Raw genomic sequence first — 21,112 nt, 5'->3', positions numbered from 1 at the left:
CATGCAACTTCTCCATAGTGTACAATCATTTCCATCAAACACAGAAATTGTTCTTGAAGGTATTCCTTCCATTTCCATATCTTCTCATGATCTCCCCTCCAATTATTAGACTGTTAAAGGGTAACCTGCTCTAATACCAACTATTGGAAATAATGAGAGGGGGGTGAATCGATATTTTGTAAATTTCAACAATTTAATTATCAAAACAATTAACCAATAACATAACATAAAATCACTACAAGGAAAATACCTTCTAGCGAGGTTTTTGTTGAACCCCCTATAAAAATAGCCCAAAATATTGTTTGTAGTGGAGGTGGGTGGGTGGATGTTTTAGTGGATGTTTTTTGGATGATGCGTTTAAAATATACAAATGCACTAGTGCTTTACTATACATAAACTCACTAGTGCTGCATATAACATGGTGCAACGTGGAAAAATACTTTTATAAATTAAAAAAAAAGATGATGCACTAACTAACACAACACATTGGTGTTTGAATTATCGATAGTAATGGTTCCTTTCATATAGTAAAACATCCCACTGCATACCACTATGTAGCACTGCTATAGTTTTTAAATTTCAAAAAAATGCAGTGTTATTTTCCAATGATGCACCGGTGCAGTAAAGGTACTAAAACGCCATAGAGTGTCTATGAAAGGGCACCGCTAGGCAGTTTTTGATTTTTAAAAATATGGTAGTGCTATAGTCAGACAAAGTACCTACGCGGTATCTATATTGGAACACCCAGGGGTGTCCTAAGAAAAGCACCGCGAAATATTTTTTAATTTTAAAAAAACATTGTACTCTTGGATCTATTCCACACCAGTGTGGTTAGTGTAACGCACTAGAGGAGGGTTAAATAGATTAAAAAAACCCTCTCGAACATAAATTTCAATTTTACCATCTAAAGTGTTGGAGGGCTCTGAAGTACTGGTGCATCTCTTGCTCACCATCCTTCCGTACATTGCTCATTCCCTGACTTTCCAATATTTTCAAATTGTTTTATATATATATATATATCCATTACGTGTCCACAATGCCTCCCTGACAACCAAATGTCTAGGTAATGTTTATGTTTCGGTGCGTGAAAATAATGCACCGTGATTGTTGCGATGCATTTTGTAAATAAAAATGAACTGGGAATACGCTAAATTGCATGTCAGTGCATTACTCCCAGTGCATTTATATTTATCAAATGCACGACATAAATAATATTTAAAAATATAGTTATAACTCGGCGTGTTTGATAAACTGAATGTTTTGTCCTAATGTGGAAAGGTTATACGTGTGCACCGATGCACAAGTGTGACACATCGCTATGAAAAAATAAATTTGTGAACCAACAGCTATGCGTCATACTTATGTGTGCACCGATGTCGATGTGGTTATGTTTGGAAGCGCACCTAAGCCAGTGCATGACTATATTTTGAGTGCACCGATGTTTTTTTTTTGTTAATTGAAAGTTATGTTTCCATATTTATAAATACATATTGCATTTAATAAAAAAATTATTTTATGCATGAGGCTGATGTATTTTATATGTCAATCATGTAGTAGAGATGTCAGCAGAGGGAGTAGCAGCAGGAGCAAGAATAGCAGCATGAGCACGAGTAGCGGATGGACCCATACAATATGATCTGAACAGGAGAGGCTAGAAAGAGGAAGAGGTATTTATACCCTCGCCCTATTGTCACACCGACCTGAACGATCTTAAGGAATGTAGGCCTCTTCAAGTACTATGAGGAGTCTACATCCCTAAAGGCGACATATACTTTATCAATGGCATATATAGGAGAAGGGATTAGTTTCCCCAATTCCTTGATATCCCCCATGGGGTTACAGTTGAGACTCATATTTCCTACACTCATAAACATGTAGGGCCTCGTGCATTCCATCAAACATATTTTCAGGTATGTGGTGGACAGCTACAAATTTCTTCCTTTTCCACATAGGAGGTTAAGTGCCTCACTTTATTAGTCATCACCATTGCACACTCTATTAGTGATGGACAATGCATTAGCTGCCCTCTTTTGTATTATTCTTATTCTTTCATTCAGGAGCCACATTGTATCAGATGGTCTACCATTTTTCTGAGGTATTTTTACATGGCTTTAGATAGATGTTGTGTGTTGAGACAGGGGAGGGCGACCTTCCCTTTCGCTTCGAGATTTTTTTTTTTGAAAGGATTACAGAGACAAGACCTACATTTGATCATCCCTTCTAGGTCAATCACTAAGGTCTAGATGCACATGTGGGGGAATATGATACCCAAGAAGGGCCTGTCAAAGTATACGACCACGATTTCCACCGAGGCACTAGTGCTACTGGCCAATGAGGATGAGCATACATTTGTCGTGTTGGTGTTTCTATACACGGGGATTGATTAGAGATAGTGTCCCAACATCCTCTTCACAACAACTAAGCCTCCATATGATAGAGGTAATATTAGTGTTTTCTTTAAATTAATCTAGTTTCATTTTATTGTTTTAATTAATTAGAATAAAATTTATTCTAGCATGTTCTTTAACTTATTTTATTAAATTTTTTAATATTGAAATTGTCTAATTATTGTTGTGTACTATATATTTTGTAGACATCAGCACATTCGATGGGGACATGCCTCCTCCCCCACCGGATGGAGGAGATGAGGATATGGGTGAGGCCCAAGAGGGTGAGGCACATCCTCAGGGGGGCATGGGCATTCGAGGCCGTAGGGTTGGTCTGCGATTTCAGATGGACTATTGTGACAAATTAGCCAAAGTTTTGATTAAAAAGGGAATTTTCCCTACGAGGGCTCGATATATTAGTGCAGACCTTAGGTTCATGGATCTCTTGAGGGATTTTCCACACGAGATAATGACTCTTATGCTTCATATCATTGGAGCTACTAGGCTACTGGTAGCGAGGAGGGAAGCAAGGCATGCAATGACAAATACATCAGATGAGGGTGGTGGTGATGATGAGGGTGATGATCGTGATCATGATGATGAGGGTGATGATCATGATGCTTCTGGTAGTAGCACCCCATCGGATCACAACCATCTGGGTGATCGTGATCCTTTTGGTAGTACACCTCCTCTTTAGTCACCTAATGTTGAGATGCCAAAGCTAGAGGATGTGCCTTATGTTTCTCCTAATAGAGCAGAGCAGCCACCTCCTCCTCCACCTCAAAGTTCAAAAAACCGTGTTGAGGTAGTAGTTGACCATCCATCATCTTCTACTATAGACAACCCACCTCCTCCCGATCCACCTCAGCTAAGTTCGACAGATATTGAGGGAGTAATTGACCATCCAATGTCTTTTATTATAAACCAGGTTGGCACTACTACATCTGTTGTATCGATAGATATATGATTGCACTTATTTGACTTGATGTAGTTATTTGACTTGTTTATATATATATATATATATATATATATATATATATATATATATATATATATATATATATATATATATATATTTCATTTTGTTTATTCATGTTTATGTACTTAATTTATATGTTGGTGTTGATGGGTATATTGTTAGGTCATGTTAGATATGTTCATTTATTGTGCTTGCAAATAGATGTTTATGTGATACCAGTTATTTGACATTAGATTTATATTAATTTGAGGGTGTGTGTGGTGATGATGTTAGATTACAATGTTTGTGTTTTGTTAGATGTGATCATGATGAGGATGCCTTGCTAGATTATTAGATTTGTGTGCTGGATGATGACGTTTATATGTACTAAAGGTGTATATAATTAGATAATGGTAGTGAATTCGAATGTGTATCTTAGATGATGTTTATGTTTTTTAGAAGGTTATCATGATGTTTATTTTTTATGAAATAATATTTATTGTAGATTATGAATTGGTGAACTTATATCAAACTTTTATATATGAAATTGCATGTAAAATGACTTACTTTAAAAAAATACAAAAGATATTTTTATAAATTACAAAGTTTAGTATGGTTGAAACTATGATTGTAAAATTATGATAAATATTTATCTATTTCTTATATACTGCATTGATATTCGATCTAACTTAATTAGTAAAATACTTCAATACTCAAAAGGAAAAAATAATAAAAGGTAAAATAATTTAGTTAGTTCTTAATAAGACGAAAATGTTTAACTCATTAAATTTTTAATATAAAATATTTTTAATAATAAATTATTCAAAAATAAATTTTAACTAATTTAATATTGATTAATAAAATTCAATCTATTGTTAAATTTAAAAAACTTAAGTCATAATTTTTTATAACCAACCTAGATCCATCTTAACTCTGGATCTACTAAGCACCAAGAGGGATCAAATCTCTTGAGATGCAAACATCTTTTAGAGTGAAAAGAGATTTGATCCCTCTAGGCGCTTGGTAGATCTGGAGTTAAGATGGATCTAGGCTAGTATAATATATATGTAGTTGACATTAAAATATTTTATTTATAATTCACTTTCTCCACATTAAAATGTTAAAATATGCCCCCTCATAATTTTTTTTCTTGTATGTATACATTTAATTATTTTTATTATTAATATTTTCTAAAATATTACATATCAAATCCATATTAAACATTGAAAAAATTACAAATATCCCTCATACATTGAATTAGAAAGAAACTATTAATGGAATAAGAATTCTCTCCATCCTTCTCACTAAAGTGAAAATATAAGAAAAAATTCAATTTAAATTACTTTATTTTCATGTATATAAAACACCTATAAAATTATGTTATTTAATATGGACATTGAAATATTTTACTTATTGTTGATAATTAATATATATATATATATATATATATATATATATATATCACATGTAATGGAACGTAGAATTAATTATACATAATGTAATATCGATAATACTATTTCTTGTCACGTGAAAAAATTGCATTTCTTCCTTGTAGTAGAAAGTAAATTATATGTTTCTACTCATTACATTTCTTCCTCATAATACAAAAAGCTAAATTATTTTTTTACTTTCGGTTACTTTATATCTCTATGTAAAGTTATATAAGATTAAGGTGTAAATTGAAGTATTGTAATTATGGCCGACATTAATTTCTTTCTTCATTACTATTTGTTAATTTGTTAATTTAAATTATTATTTTACTATTTTTAAATGTAGCGTTACATGAAAAAATCTCCCCCATACTGAGTTGTAGAGCGCCCCTTGGCATAATTAATTTAGTTTTAATATAACCTTAAAATTTATATTTTTATAAAAATTAATTTATTACTAAAGTTATGATATTTTCAAGCAATTTAAATTTAAAATTGTTGGCATTATGACTAATGTGTTGTCCTTGATAGCAACCTACTTGATGAGTTGTCTTTTGATGGCAACCTACTTGATGAAGATGTCAACAGGATGTGTCTACATATGACAAAGTGTTTAGACAAAGGAATAGTAGTTTAGAGATGAAGGAATGTTGAAAGGGATGTTTTGATAGGTACACGCGGGTTTTGTGAAGCAAAGTCGCGTACACACACAGGTATGGAGAAGAAAAGGAGCGTACAGTTTTCATACCATGGTATTCTAAATACCAAGGTTCTTTTCCATGGTATTGACCCATAATATTGAGCCCAGCAATGGATATTTGATCCCGTCAAAGAATACCATCGACATTAGTGTGGTTTTGACTTGTGGTATTGGCTAAGGGCTAAGCTATATAAGGAGATGAAGATCAAAGTGTTTGTGTGTGCAAGTGATGAAGATTTCATAGTTAGATCTAAAGAAAGTGTGCATGTAATGGGCTATTAATGAATTGTTTGATCTGAAACTAAGTATGCACCCAGAAATTGGATGATGGATCAAATCCAATAGATCTGAAATGACTATATTGATAATGGATTGATTTGATCTGTAATATTTATGTCTGACACATGTTTTATTATGTATGCTGAGAGATGGGTTTGTTCTGAAGGTCTGATGTGCAACGAAGCCTTAAGCCAATAATTGCAGATATGTGTGTGGGTTTGATAACCTGAAAGGCATGTACATATGTGGGTTTAATCCTGGTAAGTCACGTATCGATTCTGCGCTTTGGAAAAATCTATATGCAAGTTTGATTCCTGAAAAGAGTGTATACATGCGGAAGTGTTTTTTGGAAAGGGAGTATATAAGCTAGTGTTTTGCTGAAAAAAAATGTCTGATTAGTCTAACCAGACTTGTTTTGTTTCTGTTTTCTGTCAATGAAGTCTTACTTAATGATATGGGTTTAACAATGATGATTGAAGTTGAATTGATTGATTGAAGAGTGATGATTTTGCTAGTTGTATGTGATTGAAGATTTGTGATGGTTTTGTGATTATTTCAGACTAATCCAGTGGTTCAGGGTGTAACTCAGTGTTTTTTCATAATGATAGTGATTCAATTTCAAGGTTTAATGTTTGAGATTTGCGTGCAAGTATGCTTCAAGGAAGTCGCTTATACACACGGATTTGCTAAAGTAAAGTAGTGTATATATTCTAACATTTTATTGATCATGGTTTTCAGTTGGTTTTGTGAGTTGATTTAGTGTTTGGGTTCAGTATTGGTATTTTGGTTATAGTGATATAACTTCTTTGGTTGTTTGAGAGTAAGTTGATTGATTTGGGTCTCAATTGGTTCAATGATGGGCTGATTTAGTTGGTTCAATGATTGAGTGATTTGTTGCAATGATCAGTTTCAGTTTTGATATTTCGTATTGGCCTTAAATGACGGTAGTGGTTCCAATCTAAAAATTTGATGAAAAGTGTCCTACAAGTTGTGATGCTTTGTATTAGGTGGATCCAGTGTGAAAAATATGAAACGCGGTCCACAATGATGCTAATGGTTGGAGCCTTCAGTAAGGGAGTTGAAACTTTCTTCGAGTGGTAGCTGGTAAATCAAATCAGGGGGTATGAGCTCTCTTCCAATGGGTGTCGGTAAATGATATCAAGGGGTTGGAGCTCCCTTCCAGTGGGTGATGGATAATGAGAGAAGGTTGTAGCCTTCTGCAATGGGTGCTTGTATGTTGGTATGATTTTGCACCAGTACAAGATTGTAAAGAAAATTTCATTAAAATAAAATATGAAGATAGATACAACAACAGCGATGGTTTTTCCCACGTAGGGTCTCCACCTAAAAAGCTTGGTGTTCATGTGTGTTGATGTGTTGCGTATGTGTGATGGTTTATTCAGCTCTTACTACACATGGTTATTGCTTAATTAATTCCTATTGAAGTATTGATACACTAATTTAAATTAAGCAAGTGATGATGTAACTGAAAAGTAAGTTAACTGGATATACGCTAGTTGTCTACATAACAGTTGCGTACATACGCAGGTTTACTTCATTATAGTAGCATATAGAAATCCAAATAAGAAAATAAATTTTTAAGTGAGTTTTAAAACACTAATTCAACCCCCCCCCCCCCCCCCCCCCCCCCTCAGTATTTATCCCAACAATTGGTATCATAGCAGGTTCTTCAGAAGAAGCTTGTTCTCTTGAAGGAGATCCATCAAGATGAGTATTCAAGAAGGAATATTTTCTATCAGGCAACCACCTTTATTTAATGGAACTAGCTTTGTATTTTGGAAATTTAGGACAAGAGCATACTTATAGTCATTGGGAGATGATGTATGGGAAATTGTTGAAAGTAGATACTAATATCTAGTCATTATTCCCATAGATACTATAGGAAAGAAATGGTATGAAATCAAGGCAAAGGCTATAAATTCCATCTTGAGAATTCTGGTCGAGACCTAATTTGTGAAAGTAATGCAGTTGAAGACAGCAAAGGACATGTGGGATAAGGTTGTCCAAAGTTATGAAGGTGACATCAAGGTAAAAAATCCTAAACTCCAACCACTTAGAATACAATATGAGACTCTGAAAATGCATGATGATGAAATAATTGCAATAGATTTTATGATAGTTGATGATATTTTTAATTCGAACCATGAGAAATATTGGTGAAGACATAAAATATTATACTGTTGTTGAGAAAATTTTGAGATCACTAACCCCAAAATTCAATTCCAAAGTCTCTTTTATTGAAGAAATGCAGGATCTACAAAATATCACACTTGATCAACTCCATGGAATATTGGTAGCATTTGAGATGAGGAAAGCCATAGATAAAGGGAAACATAAGGAAGCACTCACATAAGCTACATATCACGAGGAAGAAGAAAACTCCGTGAGAAAGTTGCAAGTGGGTACTAGAAGATTTAAAGGTAAGCTTCCATTTAAATGTTTTGCTTATGGAAGAGTAAGCCATTATGAATCTAAATGTACTTATAGATAAAATCGTAAAGAGAATGGAAAGATTTTGCTAGAATGAAGTTCTCTGATCAAAAAATATTTTACTCTAATGAAGAAAGTCATAGCAAATCTGATGATCAAGAAAATTCTGATTCATATTCTAACTGTTCGTATCTAGTACTCATAGCTCTTGAAGATCAGTCAATTAATGAATTAGATAGTTGTGAGGTAGATGATTTGATAAAAACTCTAAGGGAGAAGGATAAACTCAAGAATCTTAACAAAGAATTGGAATCAAAAGGAAACAGTATCATTGAAAAATAAAGAGGTTAAAAATGGAATTAGAAGCAACCAATAAAAGAATAGAAAGCATAAGAAAGAAACTCCAAGAAAAGGAAAAGTAGTGTGAAACATTAGAATCCAAAAATATGACCCTAAAGGAATATTATGAGAAGATCAACAAATGGGTAAAAGCTTTTGAGTCTCTAGACAAGATTATCAATGAACAACGATCTTCTTTGATCAAGGTTGGAATTGGGTATGATCATACACAATGTGATGGAAAAAATAAGTATAGTGTTGTGCAAAGCAAGGTTGAATCAAATCACTCATCTGTTCTAGATCAAGATCAAGATTGGTCCCTAGGCACAAAGGATGGTTTTATGGATATTGTTTCTCTTGTAACTCATTTGGGCATAAGGCCACTGATTGCAGGTCAAGTATATAGAACAGAACCAAGAGATGGGATAAGTTTCAACACATAATTAGAAATTGCAAGCAGATTTGGAGGAAGAAGGAACCTCAGTCAGAAACGTAGGGAAGATTGTCCCTGCTACAGTCCATTGATTCTTGAAGCTTACTTCTCACAGTGACTGCAGAAGTGATGTGAGGTACATGACCTCATAAGAGAAGAAGATGATTATCAGGTCCTCAAGATCAATATTGTATAATCTGGGGGGGGTAATACATGTTTTTTCTTGATGATGATTCTCGCAATTTTTTTGATATTCATGTTACTGATGGTGCCTCTCATGTAGTAATGGTGAACAGGTACATACAGTACAAGCTCAGGGGAAGCTGAAGTTGTGAAGTTTCAGTATTTTACTTTCTGTGCATGGATTCTATGAAGCCAAGTCGTGTATATATGCGAGTTCTTATATGAATAGTTTTGTACGTTTTTATATAATGAAGAAACAATGATACAAACTCAAGAAAAAGATATGATATGCTTTAGACAATTATTATTTGGCTTTCTTGTTATGATGATTGATGGTTACCGACTGTTGATTTTATTTAGAAGTAGTTTTGGCCTTTATAAGTTGTTGATGCCTTGATGGATAATTGATTGATGAAGATAATTTGATGTTCTTACTGATATATGAGATTATATGATCAAATCTGACAATGAACAGTTGGCACAGGTTCAGGGGGAGCATTTGCTATGCTTCTAATAATGCATTGTTGCCATTATGTTTTCTTTAGAACTCCTTAATACATAATGATGCTTATCAATGGTGATGTTGCTTATGTTGTTGAAGTTCTTGAATGATGATGCATAAGTTGCTAATTATGGTTGATGCTTATCATATGTGGGATGATATAAAACTCTCTAGTGATGATACATGTATGATATGTTGTGGATTGTTGTGGAAAGAACATGTAGACCTTGTTACGATTATTTGACGATGATGTTTTTGTCATGGATGATGCCTATGGTGCTTACACAAGCTACATGTACTGATGCAAATGGTTTTTTGAATATATGCTTATTGATATTTTGAATAATATAACACTTATTCACAGAGATTATCCTGATTATACACTATTTGCAGAATGCATGCATAATACATAACCTCCTCTACATTGATCATCAATTTTGTGGAATTAAAAACAATGAAACATCAAGCGCATGCACACATTAACACAGTATGTAATGGGGAAAGCATACAGCTGAAAACCCCGAACCTTCTGTATATTGTAATGATATAGAACATGTAACAATACATAGTACAATACTCCTCACAAGTACTCAGTACTATCTCCACTTGCTACACACAAACTAGCTCAGATCTGAATCAAGCCACAAGTTCAAATCTCCTCTGTTGTTTTCCTGCCTCTACTGCGCAATCCAACGTGAGAATAGGAATGATCCAAACTTGTTTTCCTTGGCTTGTACTACGTAATCCTCATTGGCAATCTCCATCATTGATTGTGAAAATCTCATGCACAGCTATAGTCACAACTGATAGTAGTCTCCACCTCTAACACCTGTCTCCACTGAACTGTCCATGCACTAAGTTAACTGATGTATTCTTTAGTTTCTTTATGAGTTAATAATTAGTGAATTAACTAATAATTAATTCACACAACTCATCACTAGTGTATTTGCAGTTAGACTAAATACAACTAGTTCAACCAATTCAAACTGAACACAACTCCATCAACTCCTCAATCAACTCCACCAAACTCAATCACTTGAGTTCTAACTGAAGTCCATCATGCAATAGCTCAACTAACCCATAAGAAAAGCGTATTTCCTTCTGGCAGTTGCATGTGCCACATCCGTAGCTCGAACTGAAGTGCTCCAAGAGGATAATATAATATTTATAGTCCAAATATTATTAAGAGATAATAATATTCGACTGTTCTATTTTTACACTGGCAGTCTAAAAATAGACTCCGCCCATATGTCTAAAAATAGAAGTCCATCTATTTTTACCAATATGACCAATCATCCACAAATAGCATCCTGCAACTCATAAACCATGATCCATATGTCTAAAAATAGACTTTGCGCCAAAAATAGCCTGCGGGCCCACTTAGTGAAGGCGACTTCTTTTCACTAAGCTCCATCATCTTGTTGCATTTTCAACACTCCCTCTCAACAAGATATGGATTATCCGCAACCCCTATCCTACAACTCTGGAATGTTCTGCATGCAACACATTTTTCCGGTCCACTTGCTCCGACAACACTTGGAACAAAAACACTCCCAACTGACCACTCTGTTGGGCTAGGAACATACTCTGATGCTAAAGCTCTACCTGCTGCTGACAAGTGCTCCCTCTGACATCTGCGCTACTGAAACATCTCCATGCACCTCGCACCATTGCACACTTCTCTGTGCCACCTAGCACTGTGCAAAACACTTGTGCCTCTCGCATTGCTGCAGCCTGCTAGTTATGCGTTGTCCTGGGATTCCCTACACTGTCGCTCTCTCTGCCGCTCCATCCGCATCTATCTCTACCCAATCAGTCAATTCCTGCTACTCCACATCGGGGCTCCCGTAGCAAGGTCTCATCCAAGAGGTTGGTTACCTCAAGGATCCTGCCCCTCCTCCTTGGGACGATCACTCTATATCACCCCACCTCCTACCTGGAGGTATGGCGCATGTGATCCCTCAGCCCACCTAGCTCGAAGTTTCCCCCTACTAGAGGTCTCTGCATGAGTAGATGTCTCTACTCGATCTCCTCTTAGCTTCCCTTGTTGTGGCTGCTCCACAACCTCCTGAAGCTGCTGCACAAATCGTGGATCCTCCATAATCGTCTGAGACTTCTTCTGGCTCTGCATGTTGAGAGGTAATATACACTCCCTCTCAACCACCAAGTCTCCATCAGTTTCCTCGCTACTCAAGGCTTTGCATGCATCTTGAACCTCAAGAGCATACAGGTTCTTGACCCGTGAACCAATCTGCTTCACCTATCTAGTGATGATGTGTCCAAGGAAAACCTTTCCCTTACTGAAGAATACATCATAGCCTCTGTCTTCCAGCATCGCGATCGACACCAAGTTTCTCTTCAGTCCTGGTATATACTTGACATCGGTCAAGGTAAGGCGAGCTCCATGCTCCCTCTGAAAAATAACCGTGCCTACACCTGAGACACTATACTTCTCATCATTACCCATCGTTATGAGTATCTGGAGATCTTTCTCCTCCAAAGTACTGAACAAAATCTTGTCATCGGTCATGTGGAAAGAAGCTCCACTGTCAAGAAACCAACCACTTCCCACCATGGATGAAACCATGCATGCAAAGAGTGTGAAATCCAAATGAAACTGTGAATCAAGTGCCTCACCTTCAAATCCTTCCCTGGATCCCTTCTTGGATTTCCTTCGTGGACAATTTGCAGCATAATGGCCCACCTCATGACAACGAAAGCATCACACTTTCGATTTGTCAACCTTCTTCCCATCATTGGAAGAACTGGATTCGAAAAGAGAACCCTTCTCCTTCCCCTTCTTTGCTTTGGCAACCAAAGTGCAATTTTCTTCATCAGATGCCTTTGATGAAGATCCGTCCCTGGTATTTCGCCTGATCTCCTCTTGCACAAGATCAAACCAAAGTCTCTCCCATCCTGGAAATTTCTCCTGACCATTGACAGAGTCCTGATAGGAATGCCAACTCTTTGGAAGACCAAGGAGAGCCAAGCTCACCAAGTCCTCATCATCGATAGTCACCCCCACACTTCCCAGCTCATCCCAGCACTGGGTGAACTTCGTCAGATACTTGGGCATACTGTCTCCTTTCTCACACTTAATGTTTCTAAGTTTATCCTTGAGCACCAACTTCCTCTGGTCGCTCTTGCTTTGGAATAAATATGTCAATGCTTTCCACATCAAGTATGGAGAAGCCTTTCCATGCAGGCTGGATACAATGTGATCCTTCACGCCCTCCAACAGAATTCTTCGACACTTTGTTGTCTTCTTTTGCCAAGCCTCAACGTGAGTAGCATTAGTAGGCTTTGGGACCTCAGCCTCTATGAACTCCTTCAATCCATTATCATCTAATACCGCCTCCATCCTGTCTTTCCATGCAATATAATTCGAGTTGCCTTCAAGGGCATACTCCAATCGCAATCCGTTGAAAGACATTTCAACTTCGACACCAAGAAAACACTGCTGCAAATTCAAATTCCACCAGCTCAAAACTCAACCGCTTCTGATCTAAAATTCGTGAGAACAAAGTATTTCTCATACAGAGATTGACTATATGGGCTTTTACCGAATATCTCACCTTCCAAAAGAAGGATGAATCCAGAGGCTACCTGGCCCGATTACAGACTCTGCCTGAAGAAATAAAATGTAATCAATTTCTGAATAATAGATCTGATGATCAACTTCACTCCGATACCATGTAGAAATTTTGAATAATATAACACTTATTCATAGAGATATCCTGATTATAAACTATTTGCGAAATGCATGCATAATACATAACCTCCTCTACGTTGATCATCAATTTTGCGGAATTAAAAACAATGAAACATCAATCGCATGCGCACATTAATACAGTATGTAATGGGGAAAGCATACAGCAGAAAACCCCGGACTATCTGTATATTATAATGATAGAGAAAATGTAACAATACATAGTACAATACTCCTCACAAGTACTCAGTACTATCTCCACTTGCTACACACAAACTAGCTCAGATCTGAATCAAGTCACAGGTTCAAATCTCCTCCATTGTTTGCCTGCCTCTATTGCACAATCCAATGTGAGAATATGAATGATCCAAGATCGTTTTCCTTGGCTTGTATTGCGCAATCCTCATTGGCAATCTCCATCATTAACTGTGCAAATCTAATGCACAGCTATAGTCACAACTGATAGTAGTCTCCACCTCTAACACCTGTCTCCACTGAACTGTCCATGCACTGAGTTAACTGATGTATTCTTTAGTTGCTTTATAAGTTAATAATTAGTGAATTAATTAATAATTAATTCACACCACTTATCACTAGTGTATTTGCAGTTAGACTAAATACAACTAGTTCAACCAAGTCAAATTGAACACAACTCCATCAACTCCTCAATCAACTCCACCAAACTCAATCACTTGAGTTCTAACTGAAGTCCATCATGCAATAGCTCAACTAGCCCATAAGAAAAGCGTATTTCCTTCTGGCAGTTGCATGTGCCACATTTGTAGCTCGAACTGAAGTGCTCCAAGAGGATAATATAATGTTTATAGTCCAAATATTATTAAGAGCTAATAATATTTGACTGTTCTATTTTTAGACTGGCAGTCTAAAAATAGACTCCGCCCATATGTCTAAAAATAGAAGTCCATCTATTTTTAACAGCATGGCCAATCATCCACAAATAGAATCCTGCAACTCATAGACCATGATCCATATGTCTAAAAATAGACATAGTCTAAAAATAGACTTTGCGCCAAAAATAGCTTGCAGGCCCACTTAGTGAAGGCGACTTCTTTTCACTAAGCTCCATCATCTTGTTGCATTTTCAACATGTACTGATGCAAATGGTTTTTTGAATATATGCTTATTGATATTTTACTGCTATATTTGTTGGACGATACTTGGATACATGGCATATTATTGTTTGATGCATGAAAATATATGTTTCTTTGATGAACATTGATTGAGTTTATCCCTATAAAGGGAAAGAGCAAGTTGACCTTGATAATATCAAGAGGATGAGTTGATAGTTTATCTCTACATGTTGATGTTGCATACTTTGTCATAGTTTGAGATCCTATATGGTGTATGATAGTTGTTGATGATTATCATGGTCTTATTGAGGTAGTTTGTTTTGGTTATAAATGACATATGTATCTCTTGATGTAAAGGTCATGTAAATACCTATGTTATAAATCATTGTAAAATTCAGTCATGCCAATGGACTATTGTGGTCAAGTCATGTAATCCTATTTTTTTGGGCATGTGATGTAGTTTGTAATCCCACTGTGTTGGGTGATCAATGCAAGTATTAGTCATTAGTGATAGGAAAGGTCATGTCTGGTCGATTCATAGAGTCATGTACTTCTTTTTATATCTTCAGAAAATTCATCATGTGCTCATGGGGAGCATGGTCAGTATTCAGTATACATACTAAACAGATCAGATCTACAGCGCTAACGTCAACAAAGGGAGAGAAGCCTTCATTCATCATTGGTCAACCCTTTTCCCTTGATGTCAAAGGGGGAGAGAATCTTGGTGTTTGGAAAATTCTTGGTATATCTATATATGTGTTTATAGGTATCTACAAGTTGTGGTGACCAAACACCAAAGTGGTTGCCATGAAGTCCAAAGGGGGAGATTGTTGGCATTATGACTAATTTGTTATCCTTGATGGAAACCTACTTGATGATTTGTCTTTTGATGGAAACCTACTTGATGAAGATGTCAACAAGATGTGTCTACATATGGCAGAGAGATTGGACAAAGGAATAGCAGTTCAGAGACAAAAGAATGTTGAAGGGGATGTTTTAATAGGTACACGTGGGTTCTATGAAGCAAATTCATGTACACACGTGTGTATGAAGAAGAAAAGGAGTGTACAGTTTCTGCGCCATGGTATTCTAAATACCAAGGGTCTTTACCATGGTATTGACCCATATTATTGAGCCTGACAATGGATATTTGATCCCATCAAAGAATACCATCGACATTAGTGTGTTTTTTACTTGTGGTATTGGCTAAAGGCAAAGTTATATAAGGAGATGAATATCAAAGTGTGTGTGTGTGTGTGCAAGTGCCAAAAATTTCATAGTTAGATCTAAAGCAAGTGGGCATAAAATGGGATATTAATGAATTGTTTGATCTGAAACTAAGTATGCACCTGGGAATTGGATGATGGATTAAGTATGCAACTGGGAATTGGATGATGGATTAGATCCAATTGATCTGAAATGACTATATTGATAATGGATTAATTTGATCTGTAATATTTATGTCTTACTCCTGTTTTATTATGTAAGCCGAGAGATGGGTTTTTTTTGAAGGTTTGATGTGCAACGAAGCCTTAAGTCAATAATTGCATATTTGTATGCAGGGTTGATAACTTGAAAGGTGAGTACATACATGGGTTTAATGATGGTAAGCCGCGTATCGATTTTTCAATTTAGACAGATCTATATGCAAGTTTGATTCTTGAAAAGTGCATATACACGCAAAAGTGTTTTGTGGAAAGCACGTATATAAGCTAGGATTTTTACTGAAAAAGATGTTTGGTCAATCTAATCAGTCTTGTTATGTTTCTGTTGTCTGTCAATGAAGTCTTACTTAATGATCTGGGTTTAACAGTGATGATTGAAGTTGAATTGATTGATTGAAGAGTGATGATGCTTCTAATTGTCTATGATTGAATATTTGTGATGGTTCTGTGATTATTTCGGAGTAATTCAGTGGTTTGGGGTGTAACTCAGTGTTTGTTTCATAATGACAATGATTCAGTTTCAGGGTCCAATGTTTTGAGATTTGTATGCAGGTATGCTTCAAGGAAGTTGTGTATACACGCAGATTTGGTAAAGTAAAGTAGCGTATATATTTTATATTTTATTGATCTCGGTTTTCATTTGTTTTAATGAGTTGATGCAGTATTTGGGTTCAGTATTGGTATTTTGGTTATAGTGAACTAACTTCTTTGGTTGTTTGAGAATAATTTGATTGATTTGGGTCTCAGTTGATTCAGTTGGTTCAATAATTGAGTGATTTGTTGCAATGATCAGTTTCAATTTTGATATTTAGTATTAGGCTTAAATGATGGTAGTGGGTCCAGTGTGAAAACTTGATTAAAAGTGGCCTACAAGTTGTGATATTTTGTATCAAGTGGATCTAGTATGAAAATTTATGAAACATTGTCCATGATGGTGCTGAGGGTTAGAGCCTTAGTAAGGGAGTCGAAGCTTCCTTCCAGTGGTAGCTGGTAAATCAAATAAGGGGGTAGGATCTCCCTTCCAGTGGGTTCCAATAAACAAGATCAGGGGGTTGGAGCTCCCTTTCAGTGGGTGCTTGAGAATGAGAGAAGGTTGTAGCCTTTTGTAGGTGGGCTCCTGCATGTTGGTATGAGTCTGAGCTAGTACAATGTTGAAAGAAGTTTTTCATTATAATAATAGATGAAGGCGAGACGATAACAACAATGGTTTTTTTCCCACATTGGGTTTCCACCTAAAAAAACTAGTGTGCATGTGTCTTGATGTGTTTCTTATGTCTGATGGTTTATTCTGTTTTTACTGCACATTATTACTGTTTAATTAATTCTTATTTAAGTATTGATACACTAGTTTAAGTTAAAGAAGTGATGAATTAACTGAAAAGTAATTTAATTGGATATACGCTAGTTGTCTACATAACAATCACGTACATACGCAGGTTTACTTTAGTGTAGTAGCGTACATAAATCTGAATAAGAAAAGAAAAGTTTAAGTGAGTTTTAAAATACTGATTCACCACCACACCCCCGCACCCCCAATACCTTTCACTATCTTTCCCAACAAAAATTTATAGCGACTCTTACCAATTTAAATTATAAATTTCTCTCTCTAAAGATGAGGATCAAGAAATGTAAAATAAGGCTTGTGAAGTTAGTTTTAGGTGTGGATTTTCTCTATTGGAAGTCCTCCCTCAAAGAGGCAAGTGAAATTTTTTTAGTAATAAAGATATAACATTTTGGTGTTATTTTGGTTCTTTATTTTCTATTGCACTGGTTTAAATTTAACGCTTTTTAATAATAAATATGAGTTAAATAATATAAAATTTATACTATATTAGATTTAAACTTTTGAGAAATAATATATTTGATTATTTCTTAATGAACAACTCAAAAAATATTACTTTTTCCACATACTTATCACTAGATAGTGACTAAAATTCATGTTTTCACATTTCTCCTATATAATATTACATCATGTTCACAATGATAAAGATGTCTACTTTAAATAATTTAGTTATAAATACATAAAAATAGATACTTATTTTACATAATCTAAATAGGAAACAAAAATATCACCAAGTCTATTTAAAACTCAAACAAATGCCTCTTAATCACCATCACAAAACAAATATGGTGCACTTGATATGTTCTACATGGACCGGAGTGATCATATCTACCAAACGCATTGGAGCAATCATATTCACCAAATGTGTCACAAAAATAATATTTAAAAATATAGTTATAGCTCCGTGTGTTCGATAAAGTGAATGTTCCGTACTGGTGCGCTAGGGTTATACTTGTACACTAGTGCGTAAATGTGATGCACCTCTATGAAAAATTAAATTTTTGAACCAACAACGATGCGTCATATGTATGTGTGCACTAATGCTAGTGCGGTTATGTTTGATAGTGCACCAAAGACGGTGCATGACTGTGATTTTGCACACCAATGTTTTTTTTTAATCGAAAGCTATGTTTCCATATTAATAAATACATTTTTCATTTAATAAAAAAAATGTGTATGTTATGCATGAGGCTGATGTATTTTATGTGTCAATCATATAGGAGAGATGTCACTCAATAGAGGGAGCAGTAGTAGGAGCAGGAGAAAATGGAAGATGCATACAATATGGTATGACCATGGAAGGCCAGATAGAGGGAGAACACCTAATTTTTGTCCTATAATACACACTTCAGATGTCTTACCTAGAACTTAGAGTTCCATGCTACAAACCGCCATGGCGCCATGGATTTCAAAAATGGAACTATGAAAAGTTTATACTTTCTTAAACGTTGTTGGTTCAAATGGTAAAAAAGAGTGAAATTAGAGGGAAGTGATATGGAGAAAATATATCATATTAAGGTTTCATGGGTCTTATCAGTCGCACACCAAACACCATGAAAACTTCCAAGTGTGCCTTTCACACCACTATCGTATTATACAGTTGATGTCCTTCAAACTAGCAACGTGATGTATATGGGTTAGGCTCATGAATTTAAATGGCATGATGTATATGGCTTAGGCTCGTGACCTACAACTATAATTCTTGGTAGGACAGATTTTAATAATATACCACACGCAACACCTTATTATGTAGCATTATCACTTATTATTATTGAACTTATAAAGACATGTCTACTTCAAATAAGTTACTTATAAATACATAGAAATAGATATTTATTTTACATAATCTAAATAGGAAAGAAAAATGCATCAGCAAGTCCATTTGAAAGTCAAACAAATGCCTTTTATTGATTTTTAACTAAATAAAAAGAAAAAACACGTGAATTGATTAATAAACCAATAAGTATCTAAATCAAGACTAAATCTTCAATATTATTTCTACATTAACTATTTTGTTCTATTTTTCGTATCTGAGAAGGGTTGTGACCTTGAATCTTTATTATCATAGATATTGTACACAATTGGAAATACTCAGTTTTAAGTGTAAAATGTTTCCACTGCAAAAAAACATGTAAACGTTTTTGTGAATCTTACCAATTATATAATAAAATGCCAAAAAGAAGAATAAAAAAATAATATAATTAAAGAAATAAAGAAAAACAAATATACAACAATAGTATAAATGATGAAATAACACAAGTACATATCACTCTACTTTGTCATCATCGTAATTATCTTCCTCACTTGGCATGATAACACAGTGGTTCTCAAAAATATGTTTTGATTTAGGGTCGTGTATTAATATGAACCATCAATCCCTAGCCAACACATCTAGGTAAAAAAAGCACATGGTTGCATTTTTTTTGGGAAACCATAACGCTCCATAGCTTCATGCCACATTTTTCAAGAGAAGTTATTCCAATCAAAGGTGTCCCCCCACTTGCACCTAAAAATAACACATTGGAATGAAGAGATGTCCACTTAAATGATCTCTTGTATCTTTCCAACGTAACCTAATGTCCCTTGCATTAGATTTTGATCATCTTCCGTTTCAAAAGAAATATCATATTTCTTTAAAATCCATGGGGCATCACCTTCTTTGAAAGACCAAGAGGGACCAACCTCTCCTCTAGTTTCTTGTCTTGGCCAATGTTTCCTTTTAGCTTTTGAAGAAATTAAATATCTCTCCTAACAGCCAATGTGTCACTTTATTTTGATGATATGTGCCTTAATAAATAACATTAAACGTTTTTAAATACATGCATGGGATATATTAAGTGGGAAATCTTAAGATGCTCCCAATATGGGAGCTCATAAAATACATATTTCCTTTTCATCCCAATGGGAAATTTCTCAACGTAGTTGATGAAGAATTATATATCATTGAACATAGGCTCCCCTTTTGAATCGAACATTTATGTGAAATCCTTCTCCTTCTCTCTCTCATATACTCTAAGCCATTTAGTTGGTGTCATTATTACAGGCCCTTGGGTTCTCTCTGGTTTACAATTGAAAGCGGTTGTTTCTCTTCTGTAAGGATGATCTTCCAGGAGCAATACACTGGAGCATTCATACACTGGCTTTCATAGGTGGTCGAGCCACCTAGCTTTTAGAGAAGGTCCACAACATTTACATCCATGATACCCTTTTGTTACAAGATCTGCGAAATTATTGTATACAAGTTGACACATTAGCAACCATGAAGATCAAAACAATTGCAGCGAATTAAATTAATATGTGAAAAAATATTGTTATGTATATAAAAAAATCAATAAAAATGTAATTTACCATAACAAACTCCTAACCCTGGATAATCATGTACAGTGTAAGCACATGTTCCATACAATGTGAAACTCCTCTCCATTGCGATGGGTCTTGATACATCTTACACATGTATCCCTTCCCATAATTCTTTAATTCATCTACCAATGGTTGTACGTAGACATCCATATTCTTCACTTGTCTTCTACCAGGGACTATGAGAGCCAAAATAAGATTTTCATTCTTCATAGACAACCATGGAGGGATATTGTTATTGATCACTACTACGGGTCAAACATAATAGGTTGTGTTTTCGATGGAATATGGATTGACGCCATCCTTGGCTATGCTGAGTTGTAGACTTTGTACTTCATCCTTGAATTTTTCAGGCCATGTATCCTCTATATGTTTCCCAACTATTAAATTTGTTGGGATTCACATAAATCTTGACTCACTTTTGTGTGAGGCATGTCATCCCTGCAACATAGCTAATCCTTTACAATGAAAGGGTCTTTGAATTTGTGGGATTACAGGCATGTGTC

Source organism: Pinus tabuliformis, chromosome 4_2 (assembly GCF_031772625.1).
Source record: "Pinus tabuliformis cultivar Carrire ecotype Pingquan chromosome 4_2, CPIR1, whole genome shotgun sequence".
Classification (NCBI taxonomy): Eukaryota; Viridiplantae; Streptophyta; class Pinopsida; order Pinales; family Pinaceae; genus Pinus; species Pinus tabuliformis.
Note: the sequence above shows the minus strand (reverse complement) of the source record.